Here is a 23,182-nt window from a genome sequence, read left to right on the forward strand (position 1 = left end):
CAAACATCAGAAGCATATGGTACTGTACCACGGCGATGGGCTTTCTTCCTCCTACCTAATTATTCATATCACAGTCATTTCATGTTTACACATCATTTTAAGTTCTTCAATGGTTAAATTCCATTTTACTTTTAATAACATTTAGAACTCGCTCAAATTCAGGTAAACAAAATTTGATTGCTTTGACGGATTGAAAATGGTTCGCCCTGTAAGCGCTTATTTGATTTATTTCTTCAGGGATTACAAAAAAATGGAATGCAATCTCCAAACAGACAACGACATAAGCTGCTCTGCAAAAAAGCCCATGTATGACCAACTCAGCACGGAGAGGCTGCTCTTTGCACAATAAAAACAACAATCCTATATTTGAATGGATCTGCAGCTGTTAGCTCGAAAATGGATCTGCTTACTTACCAAAAGGGAACTGTAAAAACAAGTAGCATTATCGACGTCGGTGGACCCCCCCCCCCCCCCTTTCTGCCCTCAAACCCCAATCACATTTGGTCTTTTCCTCTGCTAATTCCAGTGCAGCGCTGAGGGAGTTTTGCTCTGCCTTTGGAGGAGATGGTGAACGAGAGCATTCTCTGCCCATTAAGCTCCGGACGTCAGTGATCACCTGGCACCCGTTTTAGACAGGGTAGTTCTTCCTGGTGCCCAGACTGCCCACACTGCTAAAACAGATTGCCTGGTCATTGTCATGATATGCAGACATGCAGATAATGATAGACAGACAGGCAGCTAATGAACACAGAGAACAGGGCATGACCAATGAGCAGGCATGACAAATGAGCAGGGGTGGTATCTCACTATCAAAGGTACAAGGCACTCACACTCTCCCTCTTTCCACTGATGAACATCTACAGAGTGATTCAGGGTGTATGTACAGTATCACACCTCCAGCACGTGGCTAAGAGCTAGTCTGGTTCAGTCAGACAGAGTAACCACACTTAGGTTAGCAGAGAGTCGAACTCATAGAGAACTGTGCTAACTGTGCTTCTGGTTCAATAAATCAGATTGAACTAACTTCAAGGTCTGGACTATCTTTTGGTTAAAGCTGCATCCAATTGCAGCCTGTGTTACCCCAGAGTACATAACACGACAGTCATTACCTCACTGCTATTTCTGAGATCCTGCTGTGCGTATAATGGCCGTCATTTCTCCTACCGTGAAACAGTGACTAAAGTGCAGAAAGTACTTCATTGGGTAGGTTGGGATGAGCATTTTGTAACTCTGTCAAGGTTTTATTTTGTTCCATTATCTTCTTTGCCAGATGACAATATAGTGCACCTCCTCCAAAAGCAATTCACTACCTGGTACCATGTTGTGCAACTGTCAGCAATGATGGCGCAGGGTGTCCTGTGGCACAGTAGTAGCAACCCCACCTCTGGACTAGAGGCTCCAGGTTCAAATCCAGGACCAGGACTTGTTGGTCACAAAAGGACCATGCAAAATGTGGGTCAACAAATTGATAATCAGCTTGGGAACCCTTCCATCACTTCACTCACTATTCCCCAAAGGCAGAACATTGTGTGTGGAATCTCACGGAGGTGACGCAGTTCTCGGCTACCAGCTGGAGAGCTGATAAGATCCTCTTTTTGAAAAGGCCTTCCACATCCTGTGCCACTCAGGCACTTGACAGGCCAACACGAGGCCTTTTCCCTCGATCAGAAATACCTGGGACAAAGGTCCTTCCTGCTAAGATCTGGCAGCCAATCAATAGCCAGCAGTTCTTCTGTACTCAGTAGCGCCACCAAGGAGCCAATGGGCGACGACGTGGACACTCTGCTGCCGAAAGGGAGAATCCCGCCCAGGAGAGTTAAGGCTATGGAGCAGTTTGAAAACAAGGATGAGAATTTGAAAATTCTGGAACAGTTCACGCCACTCCAGCCTCCCATCCCGGCGCGAACTGTGCACCGTGCATGCGAGGTGGCCTCCCTCAACGTGCCGGCCCCGACGCAACATGGCGCGGGTGTTCAGGGGCCGGCACGAAGAAAATAGGCCCGGGGAGCGAGAGGCCGGCCTGCCGATCGGTGGGCGCCAATTTTGGGCCAGGGCCCTTCGGATGCCCCCCTGGGGTCGGAGCCCCCCCCCCCCCCCCAACCAGGCCGCCCCCCCCCCCCCCCCCCCGACCCTGCGCGCAGAGTTCTCACCGGCTGCGACCAGGTGTGGATGGCGCTGGCGGGGCTCTGCCTTTTTAGAGCGGCCGCTCGGCCCATCCGGTCCGGAGAATCGGCGGCCCAGCCGCATAGAGCTGTCCGCGTCCGGCGTCGCGCCAAACGCGCCGGCTCCAATAGTGGCGATTCTCCGCACCGTGGAGAATAGCGCGCTGCCATCGGGGCGGCGTGGCACAGTTGCGGGGATTCTCCGGCCCAGCACGGGGCTGGGAAAATCCCGCTCTGCAATCTCTTCTAGCCCTACAACCCTCTGGGTTTGCTGCACTCCTCCAGTTCAGGCCTCTTGACCATCGCGTCAATAAGCCAGCGTCAGGAGTCCCTTCAAGTTAGAGTTATAGAGTTTTACAACATCGAAAAAGGCCCTTCGGCCCATTGAATCCACACCGGCCATCAAGCACCTCTAATCCCATTTTTCAGCACCTGGTGCGTAGCTTTTTCTGTTATGGTATTTCAAGTGCTCATCTGAATACTTCTTAAATGTTGTGAGGGTTCCCGACTCTACCACCCTTTCAGGCAGCGAGTTCCAGATTCCCACCACCCTCTGGGTGAAAACGTCTTTCCACACATCTCCTACAAACCTCTTGCCTCTTACCTTATTCTATGCTCCCTGGTTATTGCCGCCTCCACTAAGGAGAAAAGTATCTTCCTATCCACCCTATCTATGTCCCTCATAATAATAATAATCTTTATTGTCACAAGTAGGCTTACATTAACACTGCAATGGCGTTACTGTGAAAAGCCCCGAGTCGCCACACTCCGGCGCCTATTCGGGTACACACAGGGAGAATTCAGAATGTCCAATTCATCTAACAGCAAATCCTTTGGGACTTGTGGGAGGAAACCGGAGCACCCGGAGGAAACCAGCGCAGACACAGGGAGAACGTGCAGACTCCGCACAGACCCAAGCTGGGAATCGAACCTGGGTCCCTGGCGCCGTGAAGCGACAATGCTAACCACTGCGCTACCATGCCGCTCATGGTCTGTTGCCATTGTATATGTTGAGGTACTCGATGGAAACCAAAGGGTATGCAGCTGGTGGCCTCCAATCCCCTGGGAGACTCTCACGAGTGCCATTCCGTCCCGAGTTGTGGAGGCCGGTATGAAACAGCGCACACACGAGGTCTCCGAGGGAAAGGGGATAGATCCCAACACTTCGGGTGCCTCGGGAATCTGCATATCAGAGTGGGACTAGCTGCAACGTTTGCCAAGGGGGGGGGGTATAAAAATTCACAGACAACTTTCTGTTTACCAACGGTGAGCGAGAGGAGAAATCAGGGCAATTTAAATTAATGCCCCTCCTGTCCCGTAACACCTCTGAAACACAGAATGTATTTCCGTGCCCGCCCGAATCTTTTTGAAATGGTGAATGAATATTCAAATTGTTTATTGTACTGAACTGTATGATAAACACTTGAGTCTTAATTTTCCACATTGGGCTCAATCAGTGATCTCAGTGCAGGTGCTGCCCAAAACTACACTCGTTTGAGGAATTTTGTTTTTCCCTTTAGATTCCCCCAAAACCTATCTGCAAATCACTGAATATAGAATCTGCCGTGAGCCAGTGCAGTTGGGTGACATATTAGAGTGCAATACACATTCCTTTATTTGAGGTACGGTTGAGGTAAGCTGGTGTGGTTTTATTAATTCTGTCGAAAATGGGTTTCTCATAAAAAATAAACACCTTTAATCCACTTGTCTTAATAACCGCTTGTGAACAACCCAATTTTAAACAATTGAAAATGACTTTAAATAAACAGTACAGAGCCACTTGCTGGCCCTGTTGCTGTAACATTACTCTGTTGGTTTAGTAAATAAAAATAATTTCAGAACATTTTAACATGTACTTTATTAGCCTCCTTGCGCCTAACATCCAAAGTCTTAATTTTTTCGAGCTTCCTTGGTGTCCCGGAAGGGGCGACGATCAGTGGAAACAATGGTGATTTAGTCAATCTGGGGTGTGGCTGGTGTGGTGATATGCATCACTGTAAATACACAAGGGGTTAATGTAAATACACTACAATTAAATAAACACTAGAGGGAGCACCAGAGACATCATGACATGCAGACATACAGCTAATGAACACATAGAATAGGACACGACCAATGGGCAGTCAAGACACCCAGAGGTGACACTGCTACAAGAGGGCATTACACAACCCATATAAAAGGACAGGGCACACATGCTCTGTCTCTTTCCACAGGCGACACTTAGAGATTAGGACAGGGGCCGATCAGAGCATCACACCCACCGCATGGCTGAGAGCAGACTGGTTAGTTAGATTGAGTTACTATAGCAAGATTAGCAGGAACGTCGAACTCAAGTAGGAGACTTATGAACTGTTCAATAAATGTGTTAAATCTATCTCCAAGTCTGAACCTTCCTTTGTCAGAGCATACGTCAAGGAAGCAGCTTACGCTACATGAAGAAGCATAACACAACAGCTGGATTTGTGGGCGGGGCCAATTTCTCACGCATAATATGGCGGAAACTTTTAAATTTAGTGTGCCCAATTCTTTTTTTCAACTAAGGGGCAATTTAGCGTGGCCAATCCACCTACCTTGCTTTGGGTTGTGAGGGTGAGACCCACGCAGACATGGGGAGAATACGCAAACTCCACACAGATTGTGAACCAGGACCAGGATCGAACCTGGGTCCTCGGTGCCGTGAGGCAACAGTGCTAAAAATCTCGCCACTGTGCCATCTCATATGGTGGAAACTTGACTTCTACTGGATATAACTTTTGCTTAAAAATTCCGTGAGCGTTCGCTCTAGGTTTGGTAAATTTCAGGTGAATTGCATGGAAAAAGATCGGCGCAACTCAATGGAGGCTCAATAATTTCCTTATGTTACTTTAATGCAGACTTTCAACGGATTACAAAGACATTTCACATGAACCTGTTAAGCAGTGAGCTGCAAAAGATATTATAATTCCACATCATATGTAACATACAAACCACGGTAGCCCATCAATGCTATATGTTACAACTTGCCTTCTTCAATTATATATTCCAAGAATCAGATTATTTTTAAGAAGCCATTATTTAAAGTAAATTGTGTTCGACATAAACTGCAGTTCCTCTGTCAGTGAAAGTGAAGTATCTTTTCACTCTTTGATAATTTTTTCACACTACAATGGGACTCATTCTTCTCTATGTGCTTTAATGTAGGTGAAGCTGCCTTTTAATTATTTATAGATGCTTCAGCTACACCAAGGGTAAACCTGCAGCGTTTCCATTGTCTTCACCTTTCTATCGAATGAGAATGGCATGAACTTACAGAGAACCTACAGTAGAGGGAAAGGCCAAGATCGGCTCTTTCCTGCTGCTTATGCTCCATGGGTGGATGTGATAACATGGAAGATACAATGCAGAAGGAGGCCATTCAGCCCATCAAGTCTGCACCGACCCACATTAAGCCCTCACTTCCACCTGATCCCCGCAACCCAATAACCCCCCCAACCTTTCTGGACACTCCGGGCAATTTATCATGGCCAATCCACCTACCCTGCACGTCTTTGGACTGTGGGAGGAAACCAGAGCACCCGGAGGAAACCCACGCAGACAAGGGGACAATGTGCAAACTCTGCACAGACAGTGACCCAGCGGGGAATCGAACCTGGGATCCTGGCGCTGTGAAGTCACAGTGCTACCGTGCTGCCCAATAACTGGATACTTAGAAAGCAATCATCTGATTGGGCATAGTCAACATGGATTTATGGGCTAAATTCTCCGGTTCCCCAGCCGCGTGTCTCTCGGTGGCGGGCTGTTGGCTGGTGGGGGGATTCTAAACTCCCGGCGCTTGTCAATCAGATTTCCCATTGAAGTCACCCAATGCTGTTGGGAAACCTGCGGATTTGGGTGTGCTGCCGGCGGGAAAAGTGAATCGCTACAGTCGTAGAATTCCACCCCACGTTTGATAAATTTTTTGGAGTTATTTGAGGAGTCACTTGCAGCATGGATGAGGGGGGGGGGGGGGGGGGGGGGGATCAGTGGATGCGGTGCATTTGGATTTCCAGAAGGTTTTTGACAAGGTCCCAGACAGGAGGTTAGTAAACAATACAGAACACATGGGATAGGGTCAATTTACTGGCAGAGATTGAGGATTGGTTAACAGGCTGAGAACGGAGAGTAGGAATAAATGGGTCATTCTCAGGAAGGCAGGTGGTGTCCAGTGGGGGACTTCAAGGATCAGCAGTTGGGGCCCCAACTGTTCACCATCGATGTCGATGATTTGGATATGTGGAATAAATATTTCCAAGTTTGGCGATGACACAAAACTAGGTGGGAATGTGAATTGTGAGTAGGATACAAAGAGGCTTGAAGGAAATCTGGACAGGCTTAGTGTATGGACAAGAACACGGCAGATGAAGTGTAACGTTGTTAAGTGTGAGTTTACTCACTTTGGTAGGAGGAATGAAGTTGTAGAGTATTTCTTAAATGGTGAGTGATTGGGAAGTGTTAAGGGGGTGCACTTGTCACAAATCACTCAAATTTAACATGCAGGTGGCGTGAGAAATTAGGAGGGCAAAGAATATGTTAGCCTTTATTGCAAGAGGGTTGGAGTACAAGATTAAAGATGCCTTGCTTCAGTTATATAGAACCTTGGTTTCTATGACTCTATGATCGTAGTAAGAAGTCTTACAACACCAGGTTAAAGTCCAACAGGTTTGTTTCAAACACTAGCTTTCGGAACACTGCTCAGGTGAATGGAGAGGTATGTTCCAAAAACATATATATATATATATATATATATAGATATATAGACAAATTCAAAAATGCCAGACAATACTTAGAATGCGAGCATTTGCAGGTAATTAAGTCTTTACAGATCCAGAGATAGGGGTATCCCCAGGTTAAAGAGGTGTGAATTGTGTCAAGCCAGGACATTTGGTAGGATTTCGCAAGCCCAGGCCAGATGGTGGGGGATGAATGTGATGCGACATGAATCCCAGGTCCCGGTTGAGGCTGCACTCATGTGCATGGAACTTGGCTATAAGTTTCTGCTCGGCGGTGGAAGGAGCAGTGCTCCGAAAGCTAGTGTTTGAAACAACCCTGTTGGACTTTAAGCTGGCGTTGTAAGACTTCTTACTGTGCTCACCCCAGTCCAACGCCGGCATCTCCACATCTATGATCATACCTGGAGTATGTGTACAGTTTTGTTCCCCTTATCTAAGGATATCCTTGCCTTTGAGGGAGTGCAGTGGAGGTTGATCAGACTAATTCCTGGGATGAAGAGAGTGTCTCATGAGGAGAAACTGAGAAGACTGGGTCTGCATTCTATAGAGTTTAAAAGAGATCTCATTGAAACTTACAAAATTCTTAAAGGCTGTGACAGGGTATATAAAGAAATAATGTATCTCCTGGCTGGGGGTTCGAGAACCAGGGGACACAGTCCCCAAATAAGGAGCGGCCATTTAAGACTGAGATAAGGAGACATTTCCTCATTCAGAGGGTGGTAAGTATTTTGGATTCTCTACCTTAGAGTGCCGTGGATACTCAGTCATTGAGTACGTTCAAGACAGATAACGATAGTTTTCTGGATACTAATGCCATCAAGAGATATGGAGATAGTATGGGAAAGTGGTATTGCAGTAGATGATCGGCCATGATATGGTTGAATGGAGGAGCAGACGCTCCTACTCTCAGCCAAGTGTATGTACTGAGGCTCGGCTGAGACCTGAGCTAACTATTTAAATATGAGACACCTGTTCCCCAGAGGACACATTTTTTGATTGCCAACTCAGGCTCTCTGGCCTTTGCAGCCAATATCACAATGTATGTTGACATAGGTTAAGTGGTTTTATGTGTTTGTAGTTTGTTGTTTTTGAAACTTCAAAGGGCCTTGATGTTTGTCACTTTTATCAGCTTGGTCCAGAATGTTTTTCATCAGAAGAAAATACAGAGGATTACATTTTGTAAACGCTGTTTATCCAGATTACATATAACCTTTATTGTTACAAGTAGGCTTGCATTAACACAGCTACCAAGTTACTGTGAAAAGCCTCTAGTCGCCACATTCCGGCACCTGTCTGGGTACACAGAGGGAGAATTCAGAATTCTCAGCTGGTACGGGAATTGAACCCGTGCTGCTGGCCTTGATTCTGCTTCCCAAACCAGCTGTCTAGCCCACTGAGCTAAACCAGCCCTGCTGGTTTAATGCTGTTTTTTTTTACCATACACCATGGTGTTCACGAGAAAGCATACAGTGGGTCAATGAGCATGGAAGGGCCAGAGATTGGAATAGGGAGAATGGGGGAACATGACAGGTATGTGGGGGTGTAACCTGATATAGGGCATCAGAGGGACCTTTTGAACTTATCTTTCAAAAGGTCTCCTCATGAACAGTAGGGTTCACTATTCTAAGAGGTCACGGACCGCTATTCATCTAAAACCTCGCCCGACTCCATGAAAATTACGGAGAAGCCAGAGGTAGCTACCACTGCAATGTAGCCTGGCAGGCCAGGCGTGCCGGAGGTGAACTTCTAGCAGGAAGCAACCCACACCCTTGAAAGGCACTCCTGAAAATTAGCCTGGAATGAGTTGGGAAATCCCAGAATCGGGACCGGCCAAACAATTTTTAAATTGCCCCCCGAGTCAGCCTGACTATGTGAAAATCCAGGCCACTGTTCGCATTATTGGGCTCCACACTATAGAAAGGAAGCACGCAGAGATGCTGCATTTGAAGGCAAATACAAGTATAACAAAAGACTTGAAAATATTAGGCATTTTATGAGAACAACACAGATTAGAGTGAATATGATAAAGCCCCTTGAAATTAGGAGATGACCAGTGAGATAGAATTAGATTGTTTCCAACAAACAAGGTGTTTAGAATGAGATACCATTCTTTCATAGGGTTGAGATTTATCTGGGCCTTTTTTAAGGCCCATTATGGCACTGTACTGGCAGTGCACAGCTCAGGCCTGTATGAAATTGGTCTTAGGCTTGACTATCATTATTAGGCCGAGCTTCAGTTCCAGCCTTCGGAGAAAATCAGTTCTGGGCTGCTTGAAATATAGAAACTAGGAGCAGGCGTAGGCCATTTGGCCCTTCGAGCCTGCTTCACTGTTCAATATGATGATGGCCAATCTTCTATCTCAATACCGTTTTCCTGCTTTCTCCCCAAACCCCTTGAAGTCATTAAAATCTAAAAACGTATCTCTTTCTTGAACACGTTCAGTGACTTGGCCTCCTCAGCCTTCTGTGGTAGAGAATTCCACAGGTTCACCACCCTTTGAGTGAAGACATTCTTCCTCATCCCAGTCCTAAAATGTCTTCTCCGTATCCTAAGGCTGTGCCCCCGGTTCCAGATTCCCTGACCAAGGAAAACATCGTTCCTGCACCTGGCCTGTCCAGCCCTGTGACAATTCTATACATTTCAATCAGATCTCGTCTCATCCTTCTCCTATTCCAGTGAATACAGACCCAGTTGAAGTAATCTGTCCATATAGGAGAGTCCCACCAACCCCGGAATCAGCCTAGTGAATCTTCCCTGCACTCTCTCCATGGCTTTCTTAGGTATTGATGGAACCATCAATTCACTAGACACGTGCTTTAAGATATGAACAGTGGTTTTAATCTACTTACTACAGAGCCAGCCTGTTACCCGTTGAACTCTCGATGAACTGCAGGCTGGCTCTGGACAAGGGTATTGATACAGCAGTCCAAGGGGAGGAGTCGTGGGCGGAGCCAAGGGTGGAGCCCTGTACAAACTCCTGAGCATTCCCAGAGCTACGCCCCCTAGTGGTCGGATAACGCTACTGCGCTTACAATGGTATTGGTAAATACAGTGTGAATTACTAAGTTATATTCACCACAGGTATAGAAACCAAAACTGGATGCAATGTTCCAGGTGTGGACTCACCAAGTCCTTGTGTAACTGCAGTACAACATCCCTATTTCTGAACTCAAATCCTCTTGCAATGAAGGCCAACACACCATTTGCCTTCTTAATTGTTTCCTGCCTCTCCATTTTCATTGACTGGCTGTACAAGGACACCTAGAGCCCTTTGTGCATCCACACTTCCCAATATATCACCACTTAAATAACACTCTTCCTTTCGATTTTTCACCGCAAAGTGTATAACTTCACATTTAGTCACATTGTGCTGCCATGTTTTTACCCACCCACTCAACTTGTGTAAATCACCTTGAAGCCTCTTTGCACCCTCCTCACAACTCACAATTCTCCACATCTTTGTGTCGTCAGCAGACTTGGAAATGTTACATTTGGTTCCCTCATCCAAGTTATTGATGTATATTGTGAACAGCTGAGGCCCAAGTACTGATCCCTGCGTTACGTCACTCACAAAGAGACCCAGTTATTTCCATTCTTGCTACTGGTGAGGCCTTGAAGATAAGTCCCAGCTGAGGGGGATGGAGTGACCACAGGAGGAAGGGGATGATCAGGAGACTGTGGCGTCAAGGCAGCACCCCTATTCCCCCCAGCACCACAATTTTAGCTATTCAAATGACGTTTCATTGACAATTCCTAAGCCTGGCTCCTGCTCGCTTCATCCCAAAAAGATTTCTGCCTGGGTACATGGAACAGGCAAATGCCCCTCATGGACATATACAAGGCGCCTAATGTCTGATTTAAGTGGCTGCAAGAGGTGCCTGAAAAATGGTCCAACCCAATTTTTGACCAAATGTTTTTTCCAGGTATGCTTGGTATCTGAATTCAGGCCTGTACAATGTGCACCACAAGGATGATTTTCTACTCTTTTTGCGATCCTCCCCTGCAGGCCCAGGGCTGCAACATAAAGTTGGAACTGCTGTTTGAACAGCCGCTGCTCTAACCTACATTACTGGACATCTGAAGCTGGTGGGGTGCCCCAAGTCCGTCCATTTCGAGCTTCATCATTTTCTTACACGTTGGGTCGCCTCAGGTTACAGTTCACCAGACCGGTCTTCAAGCCGAATGCCTAACATTATCACTGCCGTTGCTATGTTTAAATCTTCAGCACTCTTGGTACCATGTTGTGTTTAGACCTTTGGACCTTACAAAGGAAACCACCAAACACTTCGACTTCTCCAAACCAGAATCTTTTACTGAGTCTCGTGTGGTAAGATAGCAATTTGATACAGAGCCCGTTATCATGCAGTCTGCTAAGAACCCCTCTGGAACTTGCACCTAGCACTGACCATTCACGTGTACGTCTTATTACCCTCTCAGTCTTCTTCTGAAGATGGCTGGGTGTGTCTCCCCTTATATGGGAGTAAAAAGTCACATGACCTTGGTCTAGCGACCGCATGGTCTGTCTGTACCACCACCTCCTGGTTGGAGGTCGCACACCATCCATCTATGATATAGCCCATGGGCATATCAACAACATGCTTCCAGGTTCAAGTCTCAATCCAGGGCTTTAGGAACAAAATTCGAGGCTGGCACACAGTGCAGTGCTGAGGGAGTGCTGCACTGCCGAAGGTGCCATCTTTTGGACGTGATGTCCGGCCAAAGCTCATGCTATGCTAGATATGTAAGGGATCCCAAGGCACTATTTTGACGAAGAGCAGGGGAGTTATCTTCAGTGCAATGTTTGCCCCTCAGACAGTATCACAAAAGCAGGTTACCTCACCATTATCACATGGCTGTTTGATGGAGTTTCCTGTGTGCAAATTGATGCTGCGTTTATTTCATTGCAACAGCAACAATGCTTCAAAAGTACTCCATGGGCTGTAAAGCGCTCTGAGATGTCCAATGGTTGTGCAAAGTGCAACGTAACCAAGATGGAGTCTGCTCCTAAAGACAATCTTCAGCAGCAAGAGTAGAACAAGATGGTGGTGAACATACACATTGGAAACTGCTTTGTATAATATTAGAAAAGAAAGCATTGATCAGAAATCCCTTTCTCCATTGTTTTCAGAAAAGTATTAACTTGTTTTATTTCACCGTGCAATTTCAACCAAAATGGCTTGTCGAAAGGCCTGCTGCGCACATCTGTTCTAATTAGCTAGCCAACAGAATTTACCTTGCATTTGCGAATGAATCGTTTCATGCCGAGATTTTTGTCAGAGACATGTTGGTTTCTCTTCTGCATCTGAACTTCACTGCAAATGCTCCGATTTTGAGGACAGCTCATTGGCCGATATAAGCCTGTTGAATGCGTATTGCACCAAAAAAGAATAGAATAAAGAACAACACAGCACAGGAACAGGCCCTTCGGCCCTCCAATCCTGTACCGGTCATGATACCAACCTTTCCCAAAACCCTCAGCACTTCCTTGTGCCGTATCCCTCCATACCCATCCTATCTATGTATTTGTCAAGTTGCCTTTTGAACACCGTTAATGTATCTGCTTCCGCAACCTCCCTTGGCAACGCATTCCAGGCACTCACCACCCTCTGTGTAAACAACCTGCCTGGCACATCGCCTCTAAACGTTGCCCCACGGACCTTAAACCTATGCCCCCTGGTGACTAACCCCTCCATTCTGTTACAACACCAATTTCCATTGAGGCTCGAGCTGAATGCCATCATGTAGAATTGGAGTGTAGGATATCCTGCAATAGTTCAATTTTCTTCCAGAAGTCCCTTCAAACACCCCTGTATTCCAGTTACAAGCGTTGCCTTGGTGCAAAATTACTTTTTTGGCATCCCAAAAAAGGTTCATTTAAGTCTTTTTCTTTTTATCTCTCTCAACAGTTACCATAAAACGTGAACGTATATTTCAACCCTCTTTGCAAAATATTAATGTATTGATGTGTTCAAAGCTGCTCGTCGGATCAGCCTCTGAAAAGTTAATTAGCTTTGAACCTCTCACTGACGGGCACAGGAACAATGCTACAGTGAAAAGTCCTTGATTAATGTTTTCAAACATTAACAGACTGTGCACTAGGTACTGTGTTTGGTTTATTGCTATTCTGTTTCCTCATTTATGGTTTTTTTTTTAAAACACATTGTTCGAGTTGAATCAGTCAAGTGAACAGGTGATCTTTTCTGAGTTCATTAATGTCAGTCTTGAGTTCAATTTCAATGGTATCTGAACTTCCGGAATTAAAACCTGAGATTTCAGCTGAATAATTACATCAGCTTAATCTGGCATTTAATTAAGTAGAGGTCAGGCCTTGGGGTCAACTGACTAGTGATCTCAATCTAAGACAAGTAGGCCACACAATGGGTGTATTTAAGGTCTATAGATACAGATGAGGAGTGGGTGGAGCAGAGACGGGCTATCTGATTAAACATGTTGTATAAAGTAAGCACTGTGAAGGATGTCGGCAGTAAAACCCTGGCAGTTGGGTTCGAAGTCAGTGGTGCATTGCATGGTTTCGGCCAGTAGAGGGCAGAGCGTGACAGGGAGACCAGTTGGTCTCGTGAAAGGACCTTTACGGAGTTGTGGTAGGGTGGTCTCACGGCGCCCATTTTATAGGCGCCAATCCCTACGACGTAACAGGAAGTTGGATCGAGTCATTGCATTTTTGCTGGTTCCCCCACGCAGTTACAATTAAAATTTGAAGGGGCTGCCAGAGAGCACGGAGTCTCATCCGTCCGATCAGGGGGCAGGGAAGCTTGGCAGTGACGAAACCCTTCGTCAGCTGACTGTCACAGGTACGGGCAGGCAATAAAAGAACCTCCTGGTCAAATAGAGTGGGTCACACCACAACTCTCCTGTCCAACTCCATTGTCATTAACTTAGGAATTATAGCGAGCACAAAGGTGTTTTTCAAATTAAAATCTCACTTGAAACTACTTCAAATTGCATTGGCCTCACTTCATTCACTTGTGTAACATCGTCTTTTTGTCGACACTGGCTTAGTCGGAGAACTAAATGTAACTGCCACTCTTCATGTTTGTGACGCACAATTGTCACAAAAGTTGGGGGGGGGGGCGGTTATGGAAAATGTCTTTATTGCTGGGAAAATGACGTTGTGTTTTTGTGTTCACTCTTTTCTTGAATGTAGTTGTTAGTTTCCAGTGTTGCAGTCGCCACTCTGTGGGGCATGGCTGAACTTGCAGGGTCAGCTGGTTCTTCCTTCTATGCATTGCACATTCTCCCTGTATCTGCGTGGGTTTCCTCCAGGTGCTCCGGTCTCCACCCACACTCAAAAGATGTGCAGGTTAGGTGGGTTGGCCGTGCTAAATTTCCCCTTAGTGTCCGGGATGGGACGGGGGAGTGGGCCTCGAGAGATTTCGGAGGGTGCAGACATGATGGGCCAAATGGCCTTGTCATGTACTGTAGTGATTCTGTGATTCATATTGCATTTTAAAAGGTATTCCCAGGAGGAAAACCCAGTTCAGAATTGGCGGATTCCAGTAAAAATCAATAATGTTGAGTTCCATTTTAAGGTATACACAACCCGTTCAGACAGGCTTTACTGGGGCCCTTCTTGATCAAGTTTTACTAGTTTTTCCTTTCAAGTTGCTCAAGAGCGCAGCTCACCAGAGATAACCAAAATGATGTAGGTTAACTCAAATCTCTGTGCGGACCCTGTCAGCCAATACCCCAATTAGACCCATCAGTGGACAGTACTGATCATGCCTTAATCCCTTTGTTTTTGTAATGAACTCCAATTGGCTTTATTGGTTGGCCAATTGGAGTATGAGCTCCCTCAATGATAGCTCATTGAGGGGGCCCATATAATCACCTGTGTAGGCTTTGTGAGAGTCTTAAGTTGACTGGACTGCTAGCAGCACTGTTTGTAGCTGCTCCTGTAATATCGTTATTGTAAATAAATATTGGTGTGGTGACGGAACTCCTGCCTCCCGTGGATTACTACAGTGGCGACGAGGTAAACTAAGAATTTTGCGGAGACCAGCTGCCGCACTCGGAGGGTAAGCCTTGCCATTTTAAAAATGCCGTTTTTTGGAAGGTTAGAGGCAATCGACCCGGCTATTGAGGACTGGTCCCAGTATGTGGAGAGAATGTGTTACTTCTTCCGGGCAAATGATATACTGACGGATGAAAGGAGACGGTTTATCCTGCTGTCGGCGTGCTGACCCTCAGCTTTTGCCATTATACGTAGTCTGACTTATCCCGATGCGCCGGACACGAAAACTTTCCAAGAAGTACGACCCAAAACCACCCCTCATTTTGCGTAGGTACAGATTCTACACAGCGAAGCGGGAAGACAGGGAGTCAGTCACAAATTTCTTGACCCGCCTGAGAAGGCTGGCGGAAAAATGTGAGTTCGGCCCGACGCTAAATGAAATGCTTCGGGACCGGTTAGTGTGTGGTATAAACGACCTCACAATACAGAAACGCCTGTTGGCGGAAACAGAGCTAGACTGCAAGCAGGCGTTACAGCTCGCACTGTCCCTCGAAAAGGCAGCAAGTGGGGCGCAGGAACTACAGGGCACGCCAATGGAGGTAGATACCTGTGAGAGGGACTACCACAATGGGTCCTGCTACCAGATAGCCGCCCTCAGGAAAAACCTGAGGAATAGAGGGAAAAAGGAAAACCCCAGAACTGCCCCCAAATCTGCCAGGACTAACTGGAGACAGAGGGAAGTACCAGCTGAGGCTCCCCCAACAGAGAAGGACCGTTTCTGGCACCAGGCAGAGTGGGGTAACAACTACAGAAACCCCAGAAGGAGGTGGCAAAACAGGAATAGCAGGTGGGGGCGCAGGGAAGTACACAACCTAGACGCCCCATCCTCCTCCGAAGAGGAACAATTATATAATATTGCAACGAAGAAAGCAGAACCCATTAGGATTACCCCACGGGTGAACGGGCGGCCGACAATAATGGAAATAGACACTGGTGCGGCCGTATCAGTAATGGGAGTGGCAGCATTTAGAAAAATCAAAGATAGACTCCAGCCACTAACCCTAACAAAAACATTGACGAAACTTAAAACCTACACGGGGGAGCCCCTGGAAGTTCTAGGCACGACTCATGTACCCGTGGAATGTGAGAAACAATTGCTCAGATTACCGTTGACTATAGTAGATGGCTCCGACCGAGCTTAATTGGACGGAACTGGCTGAAAGACCTAAAATTAGATTGGATGAAAATTTTCCAGAGTGGAAGCGGGCAGTTGAGTGGAGTACTCCAAAAATACCCGGAGGTCTTCCTGGAAGGTTGGGGGAAATCATAGGCACCAAAGCAACTTTGCACATGGACCCAGAAGCCCTTCTGAAATTTTGCAAGGCCAGGCCGGTACCTTTTGCATTAAGGAAAAAAGTAGATGACGAAATAGAAAGGTTACGGCGCGACGGCATTATCAGACCAGTACAGTTCTCGGAATGTGCAGCACCGGTGGTACCAATTTTGAAGCCAGACGGCTCGATACGTCTCTGTGGAGATTTCAAACAGACAGTGAACAAATACGCAGTGCTGGACAAATACCCAATCCCGAAAATAAACGACCTATATGCAAAATTGGCAGGTGGGCTTTTGTTCACGAAACTGGACATGAGCCACGCCTACCTGCATTTAAAACTGGACAAGGGCTCCCAGAAGTTCGCTACGATCAACACCCTGAAGGGCCTTTTTCGTTATACTGTCATCAGCCTGCGCTATATTCCAGCGTACGATGGAAAATATTCTGCAGGGACTACCGCAGGTGGCGATTTATTTGGACGATGTCTTAATCACGGGTAGGACAAACAGGGAACACTTAAGGAACCTGGAGGAAGTGCTCAGGCGTTTCGCAAAGGCAGGCGTACGGCTAAAAAGGGAAAAATTTGTTTTTATGGCCCCACAAGTGACGTACCTGGGATATAAAGTAGACGAGTCAGGCTTACACCCATTAGAAGACCGAGTAAGGGCAATAAAAGAAGCCCCAGCTCCCACCACGGTCCAGGAGTTACGATCATTTCTAGGGTTGGTAACCTATTATGGAAAATTTATAGAAAATAGGGCATCCATCTTCGAACCCCTCCACCAGCTACTAAAAAAGGGGCAAGAATGGAAATGGTCCACCCGCCAAAACCGAGCATTTAGGGACATTAAGGAACAGCTGTCATCCGAAAATGTCCTAGAGCATTATGACCCAAGGAAGGAGTTGGTGGTCACTTGTGATGCATCCCCTAACGGGGTAGGAGCCGTCTTAGCCCATAGAGGAAGGAATGGGGAAGAACGGCCAATAGCCTATGCTTCGAGGACCTTGGCGATGGCTGAGAGGAAGTACGCCCAAATCGAGAAGGAAGGACTGGCGGTGATATTCGCAGTAAAAAAATTTCATCAGTATCTATACGGGCGGAAATTCACCATAGTGACGGACCATAAGCCGTTATTAGGGTTATTAAAAGAAGACAAGTCAATAGCCCCGATTGCATCAGCTAGAATCCAACACTGGGCGTTGCTACTGGCGGCGTATAGATACGTTCTGGAGCACAGACCGGGAACGCGAGTAGCAAATGCAGATGCTTTGAGCAGACTTCCCCTCCCGGACACTCCGCCGCAAATACCAAAAGTAGAGGAGACAGTAATGACTCTAAATTTTTTGGACACCCTACCAGTAGACGCACAACATATTCGGTTGTGGACGCAAAAAGACCCAGTTTTAGCCAAGATGAAGCATTTACTGCTAACAGGGGAACTGGAAAGACCAGTGGAGCCCCAGATGCACCCATACTGGAGCAGAAGGGACCAAATAACCGTAGAAGACGGTATCCTATTATGGGGAGCCCGGGTAATCGTCCCAGCTCAGGGCCGTCAGGCAATCTTAACTGAGTTACATCACGGACACCCAGGGGTGTCTAAAATGAAGATGCTAGCTCGAAGCTATGTTTGGTGGCCAGGTTTGGACACAGACATAGCAGCCTTGGTACGTCGGTGCCAGGAGTGCCAACAGGGGCAAAGAGTGCCACCAGCGGCGCCATTACACCCGTGGGAATGGCCAGGCAGACCGTGGACCCGCCTGCATATTGACCACGCCGGCCCTTTCATGGGCTCAATGTTTTTGGTGATAGTGGACGCCCACTCCAAATGGTTGGACGTCCACCGGGTAAACACGGCAAACACAGCATCGACAATTGAAAAGCTCAGGGCCTCGTTTGCAACACATGGACTTCCGGAGGTATTGGTGTCGGATAACGGAACGCCATTCACAAGTGGGGAATTTGGAAAATTCCTGAAGGAAAACGGAGTCCGTCACATCAAAACGGCCCCTTACCATCCAGCGACCAACGGCCTGGCAGAGAGAGCGGTCCAGACACTTAAAGCGGGACTCAAGAAGCAGCCGGCAGCGTCAATAGACACAAAGCTCTCCTGCTGGCTGTTTGATTACAGGACCACACCGCATTCCACAACGGGCATACCGCCAGCTGAACTCTTAATGGGAAGGCGGCTGCGAACAAGGCTGAGTCTCCTTTTCCCAAATTTAATGGGGAAAGTGGAGAAACAACAGGAGGCCCAACGCAGGGGGCATGATAATAGTCGGCAGCAGAGAAATTTCCAGGTGGGGGCACCGGTTTGGGTCAAGAATTATGGGAATGGACCAACGTGGGTCAAAGGCACGGTAGAGTCCCAAACAGGGCCCATATCCTATGAGGTTTCAATAGGAGGTAAGATGCTGAAGAAACACCTAGACCAAATAAAGGCAGCGGAACCACACCTGGAGGCAGGCGAAGCAGTCCCGCCTCAAGCTGGGATAGCCCAGACGGAAAGGATACCCACACCCCAGCCCCAAGCAATTTCTCCAAACCCCGTCATCCAGTCGTCAGAGTCGGAGATGGACACGCTCGATGAGGCCGCCGCGACACCTCTCCCCAAGGAGAAGGAAGAACAACTTCCAAGGAGGTCGTCAAGGAAAAGACGGGCACCTATAAGGTACACCCCGCCCATTTCGGAGAACGACCCGGCGGACGACACAGAGGTGACAGACCCAGACATGAGGAGCAGGGAGAAGCTCAGAGGAATGCCAGCTGGCAGGAATTCCTCGGACCTTGGGAGGGAGGGGTGTAATGAACTCCAATTGGCTTTATTGGTTGGCCAATTGGAGTATGAGCTCCCTCAATGATAGCTCATTGAGGGGGCCCATATAATCACCTGTGTAGGCTTTGTGAGAGTCTTAAGTTGACTGGACTGCTAGCAGCACTGTTTGTAGCTGCTCCTGTAATATCGTTATTGTAAATAAATATTGGTGTGGTGACGGAACTCCTGCCTCCCGTGGATTACTAGTTTTCTTCCCTTCCCGTAACATCCCACCAAACCCCAGGCATGCCAGGCCCTTCCTACTTCACTCATCCATGCTGCTGACCCCACTTCCCCTACCATTCAGCTACCCTTGCTGATCCCAAGTCTCCATGCAAGCTGCCATTGTCCTTCTCCCCTCCTTTGTACTGCAGAGTTCAACAGGAAGAAAGCACTGACCTCAGACAAACTGCACAAAGCCAACCGTTGCACGGCAATTTTAGACAAACACAAACCGGGTGCTGTGAGAGTCTCATGCGGCCAGGTAGGGGGTAATTACAAAATATTTTAATACCTACTCGTTTTAATGCAATCGGTATTCATGCCATGCAAATGTCGGAAAAGGCCACGGGATGATGCAAGGCCGAAGTGGTTCAGGCATTCCTGGCAGCTACCTAGAACAGCCCCTTGATTGTGAATATGAGGCATCTGGACCTGTTCTGGGCTGGTTGGAAGAACTGTCTTTGAGGTGAGTGGAGCAGGAGTCTGGTGCGCATGCTAATATTCAATAACGAGCCAAAGAACTCTGTGCTAACATTACATTACATATACAGCACAGAAACAGGTCATTTGACCCAACTACTCTGTGCTGCTGTTTACACACCACGTACGTCTGCTCTCATTCTGTCTACCTCGTCTCGGCCTTTCTGCATAGCTTTCCATTTACTTTTCTCTCATGCATGTGGTGAATGTGATTCAATTATATATCATTGCCAATATCACCCCATGTATATATGTTCGTTATTTACCCGTTGTAAGATCAATGCTGTATATAGTTGCCAATATAACTCTGTGTATATATGTTCACTGTCCACCATTGTAAGTGCAGTTGCACTATCCGACCACCAGGGAGAGTCGCTCTGGGAGTACGCGAGAGCTTGTACTGGGCTCCGCCCTTGGCTCCGCCCAGGACTCGTCTCCCTGGGACCGAGGTATAAAGATCAGTGCCTTAGAGCCAGCCTGCCAGTCCATCTGAAGTTCAACGACGAATAGGCTGGCTCTGTTGTAAGTGTATTAAAGCCTCTGTTCAGATCCAACTACACGTGTTCGCGGAATTGATGGTTCCATCAATGCACTCATCTAGTTTTCTTCTGACGGCATCTAAGCTAGTTCCCACTTCCTGTGACAGTAGGTATCCAGAATGTAACCACTCTGCCTGAGTAAAGAAATATCTCCCACTTTTCCTAATAGTCACAATCTGGTATTTATTAGTAACAATCTGGTATTTATAGCCTCGAGTTGTGGATTCTCCTAGAATTGAAAACCTTTTCTCTACATGTACCCCGGCCAACTTGTACCCCAGCGAACCCATTCAAAGTTGTAAAGACCTGAGGTCATTTCTAAGCCTTCTCTTCTGAAAGAGAAACCTGTACAAATCTCCCCAATAACTGTGCAATCTCTCAGTTCTGGTACCACCCTTTATAATTGTTTTTAGGGGTGACACGGTGGCGCATTGCTGCCTCACGGCGCCAAGGACCCGGGTTCAACCCGGCCCCAAGTCACTGTCCGTGTGGAGTTTGCACATTCTCCTCGTGTCTGCGTGGGTTTCACCCCCACAACCCAAAGATGTGCAGGGTAGGTGGATTGGCCATGCTACATTGCCCCTTAATTGAAAAAAAAAACAATTGGGTACTTCTGTAGGTTTTCACACCAGAACTGTACTCTAAACACAGCCTGGGTAGGGACCGATACAAATTTAACAAAACTAGATTATTTTAAATGCTAGAAATACACGAGGAATAAACCCCAGGGTTTTGTTGGCACTTTTAATTTCTTTACTAACCAGGAATACTGCTTTTGAATGATGTGGATCACTTGGTCTTTCTATTCTGTTCCATTTGTTTTATTTTCTAAGGTGCGTGATTTAACGGAAATTAAACAGAGTCCTGAGTTGGACATACTGGCAGTGACGAGAACGATCCCGCTATTTTACCGGGATTCTGCTTCATATCTAGGCCTCGGCAAGGAACGTCCTGCCAAAGCAGCATTTAATCCCACTTCCTGCACTAACGAGCTCCATTCACCGGTGCAGGAAGATCTCTAGGCTCCCCCACCGTGGACTTCGCACCCCCTCCCCCCCCTAAACGCCCCAACTCACCAATTAGTGGGTCATCGACCTCCTCCGCACCCCACCTCATAAGGGCAGGGTGGCCCTCGGCCCAATATCCGGCACAGCCAAGAATCCACCCGGGCACCTTGACACTGCTCAGGCCGGCAGTGCCCACCTGGGCACCCCGGCATTGCGAGGAGTGACGAGGCCGCTTAATCACGCGAGAGGCCCCTCCCGAGATTTACCCGCCTCACCGTCACCCGAATCGGACACGACGAGGCCGATAGACCACAGCCGATGTTTCTATTTTTCGTACCGATGTGGGTCACCTCGCTTCTTCCCGTGTTAAGGTTCCTTTGCTACTTCCCAGTCTGCATGTCATCTAATATCTTCTTATATTACTTTGCATTCCAGCTTAGTGTTAACCTCAGCACCACCAACTGATAATCACTCCCCAGAGCCTCAACACTCTCTCCCACTGTTGTCAAATTTTGATATGGATTTCCTTACTCCCAAGTGCAAATCATGGCTAAAATGCCAGGCAGGGAAAGATTTTAGAAAGGGGCATCGGATGTCGGGTGCCTGAATCAGGAATCTACCTTATACCGTGAGCCATCCAAAAGTGTGAGGCAGGCTGGTCAGAATGTCTAAAATGTACTCCAGTCACAAAGATTTACGCCAGTGGTGCCAAATCAAACAATCTACCCCATATATGTCAAACTCAAGGCCCGCGGGCCAAATCCGGCCCGCGGTGGAATTATCTTTGGCCCGCGAGATAATATCTAATTACTTTTTTAAAAAATTTAGATTAGCCAATTATTTTTTCCAATTAAGGGGCAATTTAGCGTGGCCAATCCACCTACTCTGCACATTTTTGGGTTGTGGGGGCGAAACCCACGCAGACACGGGGAGAACGTGCAAACTCCACACGGACAGTGACCCAGAGCCGGGATCGAACCTGGGACCTCAGTGCCGTGAGGCGGTTGTGCTAACCACTAGGCCACCGTGCTGCCCTAATAATATCTAATTACTATTAAAGCTGGCTCCAGCAATTGAAGCGCCTATGGCGTATGATATGGCTGAGCCGAGTTTATTCAGGTATAGTGTGAATCACAAAGTGTTGGCCTGTGGAAAAATGTTTTCATTAGAAATTACTCTGGAAAAGCTCCAGATAAAGCAATAAGAAATAAATGCAACTAATTTTTTTATTTATTTAATATTTAATGTTGTTTTTATAGGCAATAACCTAAGCTTTATTAGTTCCAGGTTCAATAAGTTCATTTCAATAAGTTTTGCAAAAAAACATTGAACCAGTCCGGCCCTCGACTTGTCCCGATTTTTTAATTTTGGCCCACGGTGTATTTGAGTTTGACACCCCTGATCTACCCTGTGTACCTTTGTAATATTGCCCCCTCATTTGCTCCCCTCGTTGTGGCATTGTCCATTCACAATAAATGGTTCAACACCTGGGGCTGGATTCTCCGACCCCCCGCCGGGTGGGAGATCCGCCGGGGGCCAGCGTGAGTCCCACCCCCGCCGTCTCCCGAAGTCTCCAAACGCTGAAAAGTCAGCGAGGCGTCAATCCCGCCGCCCGCCTCGGAGAATGGCGGGGACCGGCGCGATGCTATGGACCCCGCGGCTGCCCGTATTCTCCCGGCCGGACGCGGCGTAAATCAAAACATCTATATAACGGCGTCAACCAGTGCTGATGGTTGATGCCGTACAGCGTGGACGTAGGTCATGGCGTGGGGGGAGTGCCAGGGAGGGAGGGAGAGTGCCGGGGAGGGGGGGGGGAGAGAGCCGGGGAGGGGGGAGAGTGCCAGGGAGATGCCGGCGAGGGGGTAGGGGGGAGAGTGGCGGGGAGGGGGGGAGAGTGCC

The sequence above is a fragment of the Scyliorhinus canicula genome, chromosome 16 (genome assembly GCF_902713615.1).
Source record: "Scyliorhinus canicula chromosome 16, sScyCan1.1, whole genome shotgun sequence".
NCBI classification, from domain to species: Eukaryota; Metazoa; Chordata; class Chondrichthyes; order Carcharhiniformes; family Scyliorhinidae; genus Scyliorhinus; species Scyliorhinus canicula.